General features: G+C 37.5%; 1 pseudogene across 1 annotated transcript; it reads left to right on the forward strand.

The window, feature by feature from the left end:
- The first annotated feature begins 438 nt into the window (after nt 1-438).
- Nucleotides 439-2,491, forward strand: LOC149568399 (berberine bridge enzyme-like D-1 pseudogene; annotated as a pseudogene). Its single transcript, XR_016362553.1, has one exon. The product of XR_016362553.1 is annotated as a berberine bridge enzyme-like D-1 pseudogene (transcript).
- Nucleotides 2,492-17,758: the final 15,267 nt, after the last annotated feature.

The raw sequence follows: 17,758 nt of genomic DNA on the forward strand, positions 1-17,758 counted from the left end.
AAAGTGTCAAATAAACTAATCAGCTCATCTCCAAAATGATTGCAGCCCTTATTGTCATGTGAAACTCTCTTCCACTTCCATGAGCCAAATAGGATCATAATTATCGTTATTGTTTATGATACTAGCTTGCACACTTGCACTCTTAGCATTGAAATCTCCGACAAGGAGAACATCACCTTACTCCGAGAACACAACAACATCCTTTTTTAAAGCCGCAAAAGATTCGTTATCGTCTTACCCACCAGCTTTATAAATCTAAAGACTTCCAAACTAGACCTACAAAGACATCTAGAAAAATTCTTATTTAAGCGGGCTTCATAGGGGAATGGGATTTTATATGGTGATCTAATTAGATCTAACACGTTTGTTACAACAACAGCTACTTTTGGTTCGTTGAAGTTAAGGAATGCGCTAAGCAGCCCAACAAGGCAAAAGATTCAACGCAATTTCAGCAATAGACAGGTCAACAATAGGCTGTGGAGGACATCAAAACGGTCAGGGACGCCTCATAAAATATTGCTGTAGCATGTTTCACATGATGCGTGTTATACCCGATTGTCCATTTTCAATCAACAAGACAAATCGGCGTAACATGCTTTGGCCTTATCACAATGGCGGAAAAGATTATAAATACATGCAGCGAAACAATGGGTCCAACATAACTGCCCATCATGAACTTCTTAATCTGCATTCTCTTTTTGCTCTTCAACTCGTCACCAATCTTTTCCGCTTCGACGAGAGACGATTTGGTATCATGTCTGAGTTCGAACGGGGTAAGGAACGTCACAACTCAGTCCAATTCTCCCCAGTTCGATTACCTTTACAGATATTCACTGCAGAACCTGCGGTTCACAGAGCCCTCTGTTCGCAGACCGCAGATGATAATAATTCCGCGCAACATAACTCAAGCGGAGAAGGCGACGGTGTGCTCCATTCAACACGGGTGGGAGATTCGGGTGCGCAGCGGAGGGCACAGCTACGAGGGCTTATCCTCCACGTCAGATAATCCCAAATTTCTCATCATTGATCTCATGGCAATCGACACCGTACACGTGGACGCCGTTTCTTCCACAGCGTGGGTAGAAGCCGGAGCCACGCTGGGCCAAGTCTACGCGGCCATAGGCGAAAGGACCGGAAGGCTCGGTTTCCCCGCCGGTGTTTGTCCCACGGTGGGCTCCTCCGGCCATTTCGCGGGCGGCGGCCTCGGCGTCCTGACCAGAAAATACGGCCTGGCTGCCGACAACGTGATCGATTTGTTGCTCGTTACTGCCGCCGGAAAAGTTTTGAACCGGAAAAGCATGGGGGAAGACCTGTTTTGGGCTGTGCGAGGCGGCGGAGGGGGCAGCTGGGGCGTCGTCCTCGCCTGGAAAATCGGGCTCGTGAGCGTTCCTTCGACTGTCACGGTGTTCACAGTTTTGAAGACGGGGAGAGATTCAGTAACAGAACTTGTGCATCGTTGGCAATACGTGGCACCCCATTTGGAAAAAGATCTGTTTTTGCGCGTACAAATCTTCGGAGTCGAGCAATTGGGGAACAAGACGATTCGGGCTTCGTTCCATGGAATGTACCTCGGCCAACAAGACGAACTGCTGAGTAAAGTGAAGGAAAGCTTTCCTGAGCTGGCTATGGCGGCCGGGGACTGCCAGGAGATGAGCTGGATCGAGTCGGTAGCTTATTTCGCTGGAACGAATGTGAGCGATTTGAGTAAGAGATACTATTCGGGCAAAAATTTCTTCAAGAACAAATCTGATTTTGCTAGGAAGCCATTGCCCAAATCAGCTCTGCGAGGGCTGTGGCCTATGTTGGAGGAGGAGTTTGGTGGTAACATCATAATGTCTCCGTTGGGTGGGATTATGAAAGAGATTCTGCCCACTGCCCTGCCGTTTCCTCATCGGGCGGGGAATCTATTCGACATTCAGTATGTGTTGACGTGGTATGAGGAAGGAAACGATGGCCGCCATGTTGAGTGGATGAGAAATCTTTACAGATATATGAGTCCCTTTGTTTCCCACTCGCCGAGGGCTACATATGTGAATTATCTTGATCTGGATTTGGGGTTTTCAGTGAATGGGTTTGCTTCCTCCGTTGAAGAAGCGAGAGGTTGGGGAGAGAAGTATTTTCTGGGTAACTTTGATAGGCTCGTTAAGGTGAAGAGCCGGGTTGACCCTCACAATGTGTTCAGGAATGCTCAGAGCATCCCTGTGACGAAGTAGATGTCTGTAAATGGGAGATGACCACGTGGTCACTGATAGTTGGTCAGAATATAGAAGATTATCGACAAACTTTATGTTTCTTCCATTTATTTCATTCGACTAAGTCTTCAAGCGCTAGCCCTCTCAATTAACCATCCACAGTTATTTTTGTATTCATTAGTCCCTGCCTTATTAAGGGAGGAGACTTATGTTTTCACTTATATTAATTTTTTCTTTAAAAAATATTTGTCAAGAATATAAGCTAAAGTTTTTTGCAATAATATTTATTAGTTTCTATCGAGGAAGGATACTATAGCATTCTAGTGGGTGCTACTGTCTTTTTTTTCGGATCAATCAAAATGTTTTATTTTGAATATACACATGTTTTGTTATTGTATTTTCTTTAGATTGTGGTAGATTTTTTCTAGAGATTCTAATTTGTCAATTGTTCATTGGTCTATTACGTGAACAGTAGGGCAGCCACTTTTTTTTGGTTCCTCGTCCGTCTGTCCCACACGATCAAAAATAAATTCGCAACTGAGATATCTAATTACATCAATCACGTTCACATGCCAATCCGACGAAATTGAACAGATCCATTTGCCATTTCGGGAACAGTGTGTGATGTCTGGGCTCCTTTCTACTCTGTTAAACAAGATGTGCTGATGCACAATCAATCGACCATTTATGTGTGACAAAACAACTCATTAACTAATGCCCTCCCAGTTTTTCAACAAAAGATTGAATGGATCTTTTGAGTGGATGTTTTGTGCCGCAGTTACTTTAAGATGTCAGAAACTAGAATGTACACAATTAATGCTTGGAAATTATCTCATCTGCCATCCATAGAAATGAGTGATTGCTTTAATGCACTTGAAATTATCTCGTCTGCCATTTATAATAAGAAGTGAGTGGTTTGAAGTACAAATGTTGTTCAAGTTTTGCAAAAAGAAACTGATAACGTTTGCTGATAGCTGTATTTCAGCAAGGTTTTCTTCAATTTTGTCTTGGTTAAATTTTTTGGTTTTCTTCTTTTTGTTCTTGGACATTTGCAAATTTTGTCTCAATTAATTTTTTTTGAATTGTTTGTTTGTTACTAACTCTGCAACTTGTTCTTGGTGTTACCAGGGAAAACTGTTCATAGTTGTGCTCCGTAAATGTATGTTTCTGTGTTGGGATTCATTACTCTATGATTTTCTAATTTCTGAGAATTTTGTTCATCTAGTAGGTAATTTTTTTGGGTTCACAATTATTAGGATTATATTCCCAGCTGCATTTTTGCTTGAAAGATTGAAATTATTTATTGTTGTTACTTTAAGATTTTAGAAACCAAAATGTACACAATTAATGCTTGGAAATTATCTCATTTGCCATTTAGAGAAATGAGTGACTACTTTAATGCACTTGAAATGATCTCCTCTTCCATTTATAATAAGAAGTGAGTGGTTTGAAGTACAAATGTTGTTCAGGTTTTGCAGAGAGAAATTGATAACGTTTGCTGATAGCCGTATTTCAGTAAGGTTTTCTTCAGTTTTGTCTCTATAAATTTTTTTGGTTTTCTTCTTTTTGTTCTTGGACATTTTCAATTTTGTCTCCATTAATTTTTTTTGAATTGCTTGTTTGTTACTAACTCTTGCAACTTGTTCTTGGTGTCAGCAGGGAAAATTGTTCACAGTTGTGCTGTGTAAAGGTATGTTTCTGTGGTGGGATTCATTACTCTATGATTTTTTAATTTCTGAGAATTTTGTTCATCTAGTAGGTAATTTTTTTGGGTCCACAATTATTAGGGTTATATTCCCAGTTGCCTTTTTGGTTGAAAGCTAGAAATTATTTGTTATTGTTACTTTAAGATGTCAGAAACTAGAATGTACACAATTAATGCTTGGAAATTATCTCATCTGCCATTCATAGAAATGAGTGACTACTTTAATGCACTTCAAATTATCTCGTCTACCATTTATAATAAGAAGTAAGTGGTTTGAAGTACAAATGTTGTTCAGGTTTTGCAGAGAGAAATTGATAACGTTTGCCGATAGCCATATTTCAACAAGGTTTTCTTCAATTTTGTCTTGGTTAAATTTTTTGGTTTTCTTCTTTTTGTTCTTGGACATTTGCAAATTTTGTCTCAATTAATTTTTTTTGAATTGTTTGTTTGTTTGTTACTAACTCTTGCAACTTGTTATTGGTGTTAGCAGGGAAAACTGTTCACAGTTGTGCTCCATAAAGGTATGTTTCTGTGTTGGGATTCATTACTCTATAATTTTCTAATTTTTGAAAATTTTGTTCATCTAGTAGGTAATTTTTTTTGGGTCCACAATTATTAGGGTTATATTCCCAGTTGCCTTTTTGGTTGAAAGCTAGAAGTTATTTGTTGTTGTTACTTTAAGATGTCGAAAACCAAAATGTACACAATTAATGCTTAGAAATTATCTCATCTCCCATTCATAGACATGAGTGATTGCTTTAATGCACTTGAAATTATCTCCTCTACCATTTATAATAAGAAGTGAGTGGTTTGAAGTACAAATGTTGTTCAGGTTTTGCAAAGAAAAACTGATAACATTTGCCGATAGCTGTATTTTAGCAAGGTTTTCTTCAATATTGTCTCGGTTAAATTTTTTAGTTTTATTCTTTTTGTTCTTGGACATTTGCAAATTTTGTCTCAATTATTTTTTTTTGAATTGTTTGTTTGTTACTAACTCTTGCAACTTGTTCTTGGTGTTAGTAGGGAAAACTGTTCATAGTTGTGCTTCGTAAAGGTATGTTTATGTGTTGGGATTCATTACTCTATGATTTTCTAATTTATGAGAATTTTGTTCAACTAGTAGGTAATTTTTTAGGGTTCACAATTATTAGGATTATATTCCTAGTTGCCTTTTTGCTTGAAAGATTGAAAATATTTATTGTTGTTACTTTAAGATGTTAGAAACCAAAATGTACATAGTTAATGCTTGGAAATTATCTCATCTTCCATTCATAGAAATGAGTGACTACTTTAATGCACTTGAAATGATCTCATCTTCCATTTATAATAAGAAGTTAGTGGTTTGAAGTACAAATGTTGTTCAGGTTTTGCAGAGAGAAACTGATAATGTTTGTTGATAGTCGTATTTCAGCAAGGTTTTCTTCAATTTTGTCTCTGTAAATTTTTTGGGTTTTCTTCTTTTTGTTCTTGGACATTTGCAATTTTGTCTCCATTTTTTTTTTTTTGAATTGTTTGTTTGTTACTAACTCTTGCAAGTTGTTCTTGCTGTTAGTAGGGAAAACTATTCACAGTTGTGCTCCGTAAAGGTATGTTTCTGTGTTGGGATTCATTACTCTATGATTTTCTAATTTTTGAGAATTTTGTTCATCTAGTAAGTAATTTTTTTGGGTCCATAATTATTAGGGTTATATTCCTAGTTTCCTTTTTGGTTGAAAGCTAGAAATTATTTGTTGTTGTTACTTTAAGATGTCGAAAACTAGAATGTACACAATTAATGCTTGGAAATTATCTCATTTGCCATACATAGAAATGAGTGACTATTTTAATGCACTTGAAATTATCTTGTGTGCCATTTATAATAAGAAGTGAATGGTTTGAAGTACAAATGTTGTTCAAGTTTTGCATAGAGAAACTGATAACATTTGTCAATAGTCGTATTTCAGCAAAGTTTTCTTCAATTTTGTCTCAGTTAATTTTTTTGGTTTTCTTCTTTTTGTTCTTGGACATTTGCAAATTTTGTCTCAATTAATTTTTTTTGAATTTTTTGTTTGTTACTAACTCTTGCAACTTGTTCTTGGTGTTAGCAAGGAAAATTGTTCACAGTTGTGCTCCGTAAATGTATGTTTTTGTGTTGGGATTCATTACTCTATGATTTTCTAATTTCTTAGAATTTTGTTCATCTAGTAGGTAATTTTTTGTGTCCACAATTATTAGGGTTATATTCCCAGTTTCCTTTTTGGTTGAAAGATAGAAATTATTTGTTGTTGTTACTTTAAGATGTCAGAAACTAGAATGTACACAATTAATGCTTGGAAATTATCTCATTTGCCATTCATAGAAATGAGTGATTGCTTTAATGCACTTAAAATTATCTCGTCTACCATTTATAATAAGAAACTGTGAGTGGTTTGAAGTACAAATGTTGTTCAGGTCTTGCAGAGAGAAACTGATAACGTTTGCTTATAGTCGTATTTCAGCAAGGTTTTCTTCAATTTTGTTTCTTTTTTTTTTTTGTTTTCTTCTTTTTGTTCTAAGACATTTTCAAATTTTGTCTCAATTAATTTTTTTTGAATTGATTGTTTGTTACTAACTCTTGCAACTTTTTCTTGTTGTTAGTAAGGAAAACTATTCACAGTTGTGCTCCGTAAAGGTATTTTTCTGTGTTGGGATTCATTACTCTATGATTTTCTAATTTCTGAGAGTTTTGTTTATCTAGTAGGTAATTTTTTTGGGTCCACAATTATTAGGGTTATATTCCCAGCTGTCTTTTTGGTTGAAAGCTAGAAATTATTTATTGTTGAAAGAGCACTTTTTGAGTCTTGTAATCTAAATCTATTAACCCATGTATGATAGGCTAAGATTTATAGGTAAGGCATAGAAATTGCCATTGTGAATGTCTGGGTTGTTTATAAGCCAACAATATAATAAAGTTGAAACTACATTTGCCCAAATGAGTTGGAAAGGAAATGTATTTATGAGCTAGCCAAGGAAAAGTATATGTGGGTGACCGCAAGAAGTTGGGTCACAATTCTGCGAAAGTCAGATCCGCGAAATTGTACTTCTAAAAAACGGGTACCCGATTTTTTAAAAATTGGGTACCCGTTTCTAAAATTACGCTTCGGACACCCGAGCCAAATTTTAAAAATTGGGTACCCGATATTTAAAATGGATTGGGTGCCTGAGTCGCTTAACTATCGGGCACCCGCCTTTTTAAGAATCAGGTACCCGAGTTTTAAAAAATCGGGTACCCGATTGCTTAAAAATCAAGTACTCGATTTGTAAAAGTTTATATAAGCGCTTTTTTGGCATTTTTGAGGTCATTTTCATGACCTCAAAAACGAGAGCCCGATTAGAGACGCATATGGGAGCCTATTTTTCAGCCCTACCGACTACCTCTTTGCTGCTAGTTTTCGATACACAGGTATTTAATATGTTTTATACTATTTTACTTTATTTTTTTCAATTTTCAATTTAATATGTATGTTAATTTATTGTATTTTCACTTTTAATATGTACGTAAAATTGTAAATTTACATTTTTAATGAACATAAATGTTTAAATTTTTGTATTTGTTAATTAAAATATAGTTTCGTAAATGTTTATTTAAAAAATTATTATTTTAGATGTTTTGAAATGTATTTAATTTATGTATTTATTACAATGTTGAATGATTAGATTAGATGTAAATGTATTGTTTAAACATGTAATTTTACAAATAAATATAACCTCGACCTAAAACCATATAACCTCGACCTTGTTTTAACTATAACCTCAACCTAAAACCATATAACCTCGACTTTGTTTTAACTATAACCTCGATCTAAATTCATTTTTTAAACCATAATATCGACCTAACCATATAAATAAAACCCTAAACATATATAAAATACTTAATCACATAATAGCCCGCCAAGGGATCCAAACAAAAAATTTATAGTATTTAAAATGATTTTACTTAAATTGTATTGTACTTTGTTTCATGGATCGAAAATGGATGATGTAAACTATTTTATAAATATATATTCTTTTAGTCTTTCATACCCTGTGACATGTACAGTGGATGATCGTGCATTCCGAATTAATTTGCCAAGTGGCATTCAGAACAAATGTATATAAATTATTTAAATGGATTGAACTGAAGTAGTTAATATGAACTTTCATGTGGATGTGTTATTTATTTTACTTTTAGTAGTTTATAATTATTTAAAAATGAAATGTAAATGTGCTCATTAAGGAATGAAATCTCTTATGTTTTTTATAAATGTAAATTATTGTATGTATGTTATTGCTTGCTTAGTAAAACTTTTGATTAGTTCTTTGGATCCCTTGGCTAGGCATCATTTAGGATTAGTTCTATAATGTCAATTTGTATTGAATTTAACTCTAATCATAACCCTTACTATCATCTTAACCTAAGTAATCTTAATTTGCTAAAATCTACACCAGGTAATATATAAATAATTAAATAACTTTCCTATCTTACCTTGAGTACTAATTTTATAAATGTCAAACCCTAAGATTGAAAGGTAACCTTGGCCCTTAACTAATTAATATTATACTTATAAACTGAATTGAATTAAACCATGATCCTAAACCTAATTATATATCCCAACTTAAGAGTAGAAACCTTGAATTTAACCTTAAAAATCCTTTCCCCAACCATTAACCAAATTGAACCATTACCCTAGAAGATTGAACCGAGTTAAACGTTGACCTTAAGACTAAACCAAATCACCCTAAACTACAACTCAATAATATATTGAACACTTTAAAACAAAATTCAAACCTAACTTTTTTGAATTAATGTTGGTTTTTAATCTAAAAGCTCTAACTATAATTCTATATCTAAAACCAAATTTAGCACTTTAAAACTTAATTCAATTTATTAACTCTTGTCCTAATTGAAACCTAAGCATGTAAACCTAATCAAACAATACAAACCAAATTGAACCCTAATCCTAAAACTAACTAAACATTGATATCAAGGTCTCAAAATGATACATCATAAAAAAATTAGAAGAGACTTGAACGAATCAGGCATCTAATTAAGTAACCCTCCCTGACCATCAAGAGGTGGAGATGTCCACATCAGTGTGAGTACGAGCCCAGACTAGACCCTTGGATGGGTAGCCTAAATGTTTATTACCTTTGTAGAATGGAAGGCCACATAAAAAAATATTGCCTTATTCTATAAAAAGAAATACCCACCCCCTAGTGATATATATAGTAAGATCTTTTTCCTAATTTTACTATCAATTTTTTTGGTTAGAAGACGATGATAGTTCAAAATGATTTAGAAGATAGGGATAAAATGAGAACCATCATTCCTAGAATGAAGATGCATTATTCCAAGTGATAAACCCATTTCTATCATAAATCAACTCCTCCATCCAAAAAATTAGTAATGAGAAATCCCTACGTTAAGTAATCAATGGAGGGCTCATAAAATTGATCAAGTGATCAACAGAGGGCTCATAAAATCCCTAGGTCAAGTAATCAATTGATCCCAAAGGGGAGATAAGAATCTCATTAAAAATTAGAGACAGGACACTCCTAAATGCGTATCATACAAAATAATTATTGCCAAGGTCTTAGCCTCTAGACTAGAAGATATCCTACCCAAGATCATTAACCCTACACAAAAGTGTTTTGTTAAGGATATTTATGCATATTGGAGAACTTGATAACCTATTGGAAGACTTTGGATTGAGAAACATTTCTAGGATAGAGTGTAGGCATGCTCAAGTAATTGATTATGAAAATGTCTACAAAAGGGTGGAATGGAATTTCACTATGATGATGTTGCAAGCCGTCCATCCAATATTAAATGTCAAATGGTGTCCTCTCTTATGATTGGTGTCAAGGTTTTAATAAAGAAATTAATGGGGTTAGATCATAATTTTTAGGACTCTCTAGATCAATTATAAAAGGACGTCCTCTTGCATCCTCTTTATTTTTTATTGTTGAACATTGACTCATTACATTATCTCCTTAGAGATAACCAGTTGTCTCTAAAAGTTAGAGGATCTACTCTCCAAATAATTAATAAGTATCTAATGTACATAGTTTGTTGATAATATATTTGTATTGGGTATGTGCAGGATCATGGTGTGCCAAAAAGTGGCAATGTGAAAAAAATAGAGTTTGAACACGTCTAAAAGTGCTTCAAAATCCACTCTGACTTTTTTTCACCTATCCAGGTACCAAACCTGGAAAGTAAGGCCCAAGCCTTATCGGATCGGATATCTGATATGAGATCCAATATCCGATATCAGCGGCATAAAAATTGGAGGGAAAAGGCACAAAAATTAGAGGGAAAAATAAATTTGTAAGTGATATAACTAATTTGAGTTATGAAATGTGTAAAGATATAATATATAACCTATAAATATATAATATAATAACATAACTATTATATATAAAATAATATATAATCTATATATTATATAATAATATAATATAATATAATATATATATAAAACATAATGTAAAGATATAATATATAATCTATTAATATATAATAATATATTATGTTATTATTATTATTATCTATAAATATAATATATATTATTATAATATATTATTATTATTATTACTATATTTTTATTAAATATAATAATGTAATCTATTATATATATGTTATTAATACATATTATTATTATCATATATAAATTATAATCTATAATATATTATTATTATTATCATATGTAAATTATAATATATAATATATTATGTTATTATTATTGTAATCTATAAATTATATATATGATTGTTATACTATATTATTATTATTTTTACTATATTATTTCTAGTGGAGTCATTTATATGGGTCAAAAGGGCTCACAGGATGACTTATGACCCCTTTCGACACATTCCATGATGACCCCTAAGGATATATTAGAATAGTTTATATGGGTCGAAGGGGGTCACAAGATGACCTATGAACCCTATCGACATATTACAAGACGACATTTGTCCCTAGGTGTCCTAGGACACTTAGGGACATATTAGAATCATTCATATGGGTCGAAGGGGATCATAGGGTGACATATGACCCCCTTCGACACAGTCCACGATGACATATGTCCCTAAGGGTCCTAAGACCCCCAGGGACATATTAGAATCTTTCATATGGTTTGGAGGGGGTCATAGGGTGAACTATGACCCCCTTCGACACATTACATGACGACATATGTCCTTAGGGGTCCTAGGACACCTAGGGACATATTAGAATGCTTCATATGGGTCAAAGGGGGTCATAGGTTGACCTATGACCCCCTTTGACCCATTAAATGATGACATATGTCTCTAGGGGTCCTAGGACCCCTAGGGACATATTAGAATCATTCTTATCGGCCAAAGGGGCTCATAGGGTGACCTATGACCCCCTTTGACCCATTAGATGACGAAATATGTACCCCTAGGGACATATTAGAATCATTCTTATGGGTCAAAGGGGGTCATAGGTTGACTTATGACCCTCTCCGACACATTACATGACGACATATGTCCCTAGGGGTCCTAGGACACCTAGGGACATATTAGAATGCTTCATATGGGTCAAACGGTGTCATAGGTTGACCTATGACCCTCTTCGACCCATTAAATGATGACATATATAGCTAGGGGTCCTAAGAACCCTAGGGACATATTACAATCGTTCTTATGGGTCAAAGGACATCATAGGTTGACCTATAACCCACTCTGACCCATTACATGATGACATATGTCTCTAGGGGTCTTAAGAACCCCAAGGACATATTAGAATGTTTCATATGGGTCAAAGGGGGTCATAGGTTGACCTATGACCCCCTTCGAACCATTAAATGACAACATATATCCATAGGGGTCCTAGGACCCCTAGGGACATATTAGAATCTTCGACCCATTACATGATGATATATGTCCCCAGGGGTCCTAAGATCCCTAGGGACATATTAGAATCATTCATATGGGTTAAAAGGGGTCGTAGATTGACCTATGACCCCGTTCGACCCATTACATGATGACATATGTCCCCAGGGGTCCTAAGATCCCTCAGGACAGATTAGAATCATTCATATGGGTCAAAGGGGGTCATAGGTTTACCAAAGACCCCTTTTGACCCATTAAATGATGACATATGTTCCTACCAGTCCTAGGACCCCTAGGGACATATTAGAATTGTTCTTATTGATCAATGGGGGTCATAGGTTGACCTATGACCCCCTTTAACCCATTAAATGATGACATTTGTCCCTAGGGGTGCTAGGACCCCTAAGGACATATTAGAATCGTTCTTATGGGTCAAAAGGGGTCATAAGTTGACCTATAACCCCGTTCGACCCATTACATGATGAAATATGTCCCTAGGGGTCCTAAGACCCCAAAGGACATATTAGAATCCTTCTAATCAATCAAAGGGGGTCATACCCTATGACCCCCTTTGACCCATTACCTGACGACATATGTCCATAGGGGTCCTAGGACCCCTAGGGACATATTAGAATGCTTAATATGGGTCAAAGTGGGTCATAGGTTGACATATGACCCCCTTCAACCCATCAAATGATGACATATCTCCCTAGGGGTCCTAGGACCCCTAGGGACATATTAGAATCATTTTTATGGCTCAAAGGGGGTCACAGGTTAACCTCTGACCCACTTCGACATATTACATGATGACATATGTCCCTAGGGGTCCATTAGATTCGTTCATATGGGTCAAAAGGGGTCAGAGGTTGACCTATGACCCCCTTCGACCCATTAAATGATGACATATGTCCCTAGGGGTCCTAGGAGCCCTAGGGACATATTAGAATCATTCTTATGGGTCAAAGGGGGTCATAGGTTGACTTATGACCCCCTTTGACCAATTACATAATGACATATTTCCCTACCCCTAGGAATGTCTTAAAATTGTTCATGACCTATTACATGATGACATATGTCCCTAGGGGTCCTAGGACCCCCAAGGACATATTAGAATCTTTCATATGAGTCTAAGGGGGTCATAGGTTGACCTATGACCCCCTTCGACGCATTATATGATGACATATGTCCCTAGGGATCCTAGGACTCGTAGGGACATATTAGAATCGTTTATATGGATCAAAGGGGGTCATAGGTTGACCTATGACCCGCTTCGACCTATTAAATGATGACATATGTTCTTAGGCATCTTAAGACCCCTAGGGGCATATTAGAATCGTTCGTATGGGTCAAAGAGAGTCACAGGTTGACCTATGACCACCTTCAACACATTACATGATGACATATGTCCCTAGGGGTCCTGGGACCCTTAGGGACATATTAGAATGCTTCATATGGGTCAAACGGGGTCATATGATGACCTATGACCCTCTTTTACCCATTAAATGACAAGATATGTCCCTAGGGGTCCAAGGACCCTTAGAGACATATTAGAATTGTTCTTATGGGTCAAAGGGGGTCATAGGTTGAACCATTACATGACAACATATGTCCTTAGAGATCCTAGGACCCTTACAGACATATTAGAATGCTTCATATGGGTCAAAAGGGTTCATAGGTTGACCTATGACCCCCTTCGACCCATTAAATGACGACATATGTCCCTAGGTGTCCTAGGACACCTAGGTACATATTAGAATGCTTCATATGGATCAAAAGGTGTCATAGGTTGACCTATGAACCCCTTCGACCCATTAAATGACGACATATATCCCTAGGGGTCCTAGGACCCCTAGGGACATATTAGAATCATTCTTATGGGTCAAAGGGGGTCATAGGTCAACCTATGACCCCCTTCGACCTATTACATGATGATATATGTCCCTAGGGGTCCTAGGACCCCTAGGGACATATTAGAATCATTCTTATGGGTCAAAAGGGGTTATAGGGTGACGTATGACCCCATTTGACCCATTAAATGATGACATATGTCCCTAGGTGTCCTAGGACCCCTAGAGACATATTAGAATCGTTCTTATGGGTCAAAGGGGGTCATAGGTTGACCTATAACCCCATTCAACCCATTACATGACGAAATATGTCCCTAGAGGTCCTAAGACCCCAAGGGACATATTAGAATCCTTCTAATTGGTCAAAGGGGGTCATACCCTATGACCCCCTTCGACCCATTATCTGACGACATATGTCCATAGTGGTCCTAGGACCCCTAGGGACATATTAGAATGCTTAATATGGGTCAAAGTGAGTCATAGGTTGACATATGACCCCCTTCAACCCATCAAATGATGACATATCTCCCCAGGGGTCCTAGGGTCCATATTAGAATCATTTTTATGGCTCAAAGGGGGTCACAGGTTAACCTTTGACCCACTTCGATATATTACATGATGACATATGTCCCTAGGGGTCCTAGGACCCCTAGGAACATATTAGATTCGTTCATATGGGTCAAAAGGGGTCAGAGGTTGACCTATGACCCCCTTCGACCCATTAAATGATGACATATGTCCCTAGGGGTCCTAGGAGCCCTAGGGACATATTAGAATCATTCTTATGGGTCAAAGGGGGTCATAGGTTGACTTATGACCCCCTTTGACCAATTACATAATGACATATTTCCCTAGGGGTCCTAGGACCCCTAAGAATGTCTTAAAATTGTTCATGACCTATTACATGATGACATCTATCCGTAGGGGTCCTAGGATCCCCACGGACATATTAGAATCTTTCATATGGGTCTAAGGGGGCCATAGGTTGACCTATGACCCCCTTCAACACATTATATGACGACATATGTCCCTAGGGATCCTAGGACCCGTAGGGACATATTAGAATCATTTATATGGATCAAAGGGGGTCATAGGTTGACCTATGACCCGCTTCGACCTATTAAATGATGACATATGTTCTTAGGCATCTTAGGACCCCTAGGGGCATATTAGAATCGTTCGTATGGGTCAAAGAGAGTCACAGGTTGACCTATGACCACCTTCAACACATTACATGATGACATATGTCCTTAGGGGTCCTAGGACCCTTAGGGACATATTAGAATGCTTCATATGGGTCAAACGGGGTCATATGATGACCTATGACCCCCTTTTACCCATTAAATGACAAGATATGTCCCTAGGGGTCCAAGGACCCTTAGGGACATATTAGAATTGTTCTTATGAGTCAAAGGGGGTCATAGGTTGAACCATTACATGACGACATATATCCTTGAGGATCCTAGGACACTTACAAACATATTAGAATGCTTCATATGGGTCAAAAGGGTTCATAGGTTGACCTATGACCCCCTTCGATCCATTAAATGATGACATATGTCCCTAGGTGTCCTAGGACACCTAGGTACATATTAGAATGCTTCATATGGATCAAAGGGTGTCATAGGTTGACCTATGACCCCCTTCGACCCATTAAATGATGACATATATCCCTAGGGGTCCTAGGACCCCTAGGGACATATTAGAATTGTTCTTATGGGTCAAAGGGGGTTATAGGGTGACGTATGACCCCATTTGACCCATTAAATGATGACATATGTCCCTAGGTGTCCTAGGACCCCTAGAGACATATTAGAATCATTTTTATGGGTCAAAGGGGGTCATAGGTTGACCTATGACCCTCTTTGACCCATTAAATAATGACATATATCCCTAAGGGTCCTAGGACTCCCAATGACATATTAGAATCATTCTTATGGGTCAAAGGGGGTTATAGGTTGACCTATGATCCCCTTCGACCTATTACATGACGACATATGTTCCTAGAGGTCCTAAGACCCCAAGGGACATATTAGAATCTTTTTAATAGGTCAAAAGGGGCCATAGGGTGACCTATCAACCTTTTCGACCCATTACGTAATGACATATGTCCATAGGGGTTCTAGGACCCCTAGGGACACATTAGAATGCTTCATATGGGTCAAAGGGGGTCATAGGTTGATCTATGACCTCCTTCAACCCATTAAATGATGACATAGGACCCCTAGGGACATATTAGAATCATTCTTATGGCTCAAAGGGGGTCATATGTTAACCTATGACACCCTTCGACATATTACATGATGACATATTTCCATAGGGGTCCTAGGACCCCTAGGAACATATTAGATTTAGTCATATGGGTCTAAGGGGGTCATAGGTTGACCTATGACCCCCTTCAACCCATTACACGATGACATATGTCCCTAGGGGTCCTAGGACCTATAGGGACATATTAGAATCATTCTTATAGGTCAAAAGAGGTCCTAAGTTGACTTATGACCCACTTCAATACATTACATGATGACCCCTAGGGGTCCTAGGACCCCTAGCTATATATGTCATCATTTAAAAGGTCAAAGGAGGTCATAGGTCAACTTATGACACCCTTTGACCCATATGAAGCATTCTAATATGTCCCTAGGTGTCCTAGGACCCCTAGGGACATATGTCATCATGTAATGTGTCGAAGAGGGTCATAAGTCAACCTATGACCCCCTTTGACCCATAAAAATGATTCTAATATGTCCCTAGGGGTCCTAAGACTCCTAAGGACATATGTCATCATCTAATTGGTCGAAGGGGGTCATAGGTCACCCTATGAGCCCCTTTGACCTATAAGAACGATTCTAATATGTCCTTAAGGGTCCTAGGACCCCTAGGGACATATGTGGTCAGGTAATTGGTCGAAAGGGGTCATAGGTGAACCTATGACCCCCTTTGACCCATAAGAACGATTCTAATATGTCCTTAGGGGTCCTAGGACCCCTAGGAACATATGTCATCATTTAATGGGTTGAAATGGATCATAGGTAAACCTATGACCCCCTTTGACTCATAAAAATGATTGCAATATGTCCCTAGGTATCCTAAGACCCTTAGGTACATATGTCGTCATTTAATGTGTCGAAGGGCGTCATAGGTAGACCTATTACACCCTTTGATCCATATGATGCATTCTTATATGTTTCTAGGGGTCCTAGGACCCCTAGGGACATATGTCATCATGTAATGTGTCGAAGTGGGTCAATTGTCAACCTATGACTCCTTTTGACCCATAAAAATGATTCTAATATGTCCCTAGGGTTTCGAGGACCCCTAGGGACATATGTCATCATGTAATGTGTCAAAGCGGGTCATAGATCAACCTCTAACCACCTTTGACCCATAAAAATGATTCTAATATGTCCCTAAGGGTCCTAGGACCTCTAGGGGCATATGTCATTATGTAATGGGTTGAAGGGGATCATAAGTCAACCTATCACCCCCTTCAACTCATATGAATGATTCTAATATGTCCCTAGGGGTGCTAGGACCCCTAAGGACATATGTCATCATGTAATGGGTAGAATGGGGTCATAGGTCAACCTATGATGCCCTTTGACCAATATGAATGATTCTAATATGTCCCTAGGGGTCCTAGGACCCCTAGGGACATATGTCATCATTTAATGGGTTGAAAGGGATCATAGGTCAACCTATGACCCCCTTTGACCCATAAGAATGATTCTAATATGTCTCCAGGGGTCCTAGGACCCTTTTGGACATATGTCATCATGTAATGTGTCGAAGGGGGTCATAGGTCAACCTATCACCCCCTTTGACCCATAAGAAGCATTCTAATATGTCCCTAAGGGGTCGTATGACTCTTAGAAATATATGTCATCATGTAATGGGTCAAAGGGGGTCATAGGTCAACCTATGACCCCCTTAAACCTATAAGAACGATTCTAATATGTCCCTAGGGTTTCGAGGACCCTTAGGGACATATGTCATCATGTAATGGTTTGAAGTGGGTCATAGGTCAACCTATGACCACCTTTGACCCATAAGAATGATTTTAATATTTCCCTAGGGGTCCTAGAACCCCTAGGTACATATGTCATCATGTAATGCATTGAAGGGGGTCATAGGTCAACCTATGATCCCCTTTTTCCCAT

Source organism: Cupressus sempervirens, chromosome 3 (genome assembly GCF_028749045.1).
Source record: "Cupressus sempervirens isolate cs-2001-9-10 chromosome 3, ASM2874904v1, whole genome shotgun sequence".
Classification (NCBI taxonomy): domain Eukaryota; kingdom Viridiplantae; phylum Streptophyta; class Pinopsida; order Cupressales; family Cupressaceae; genus Cupressus; species Cupressus sempervirens.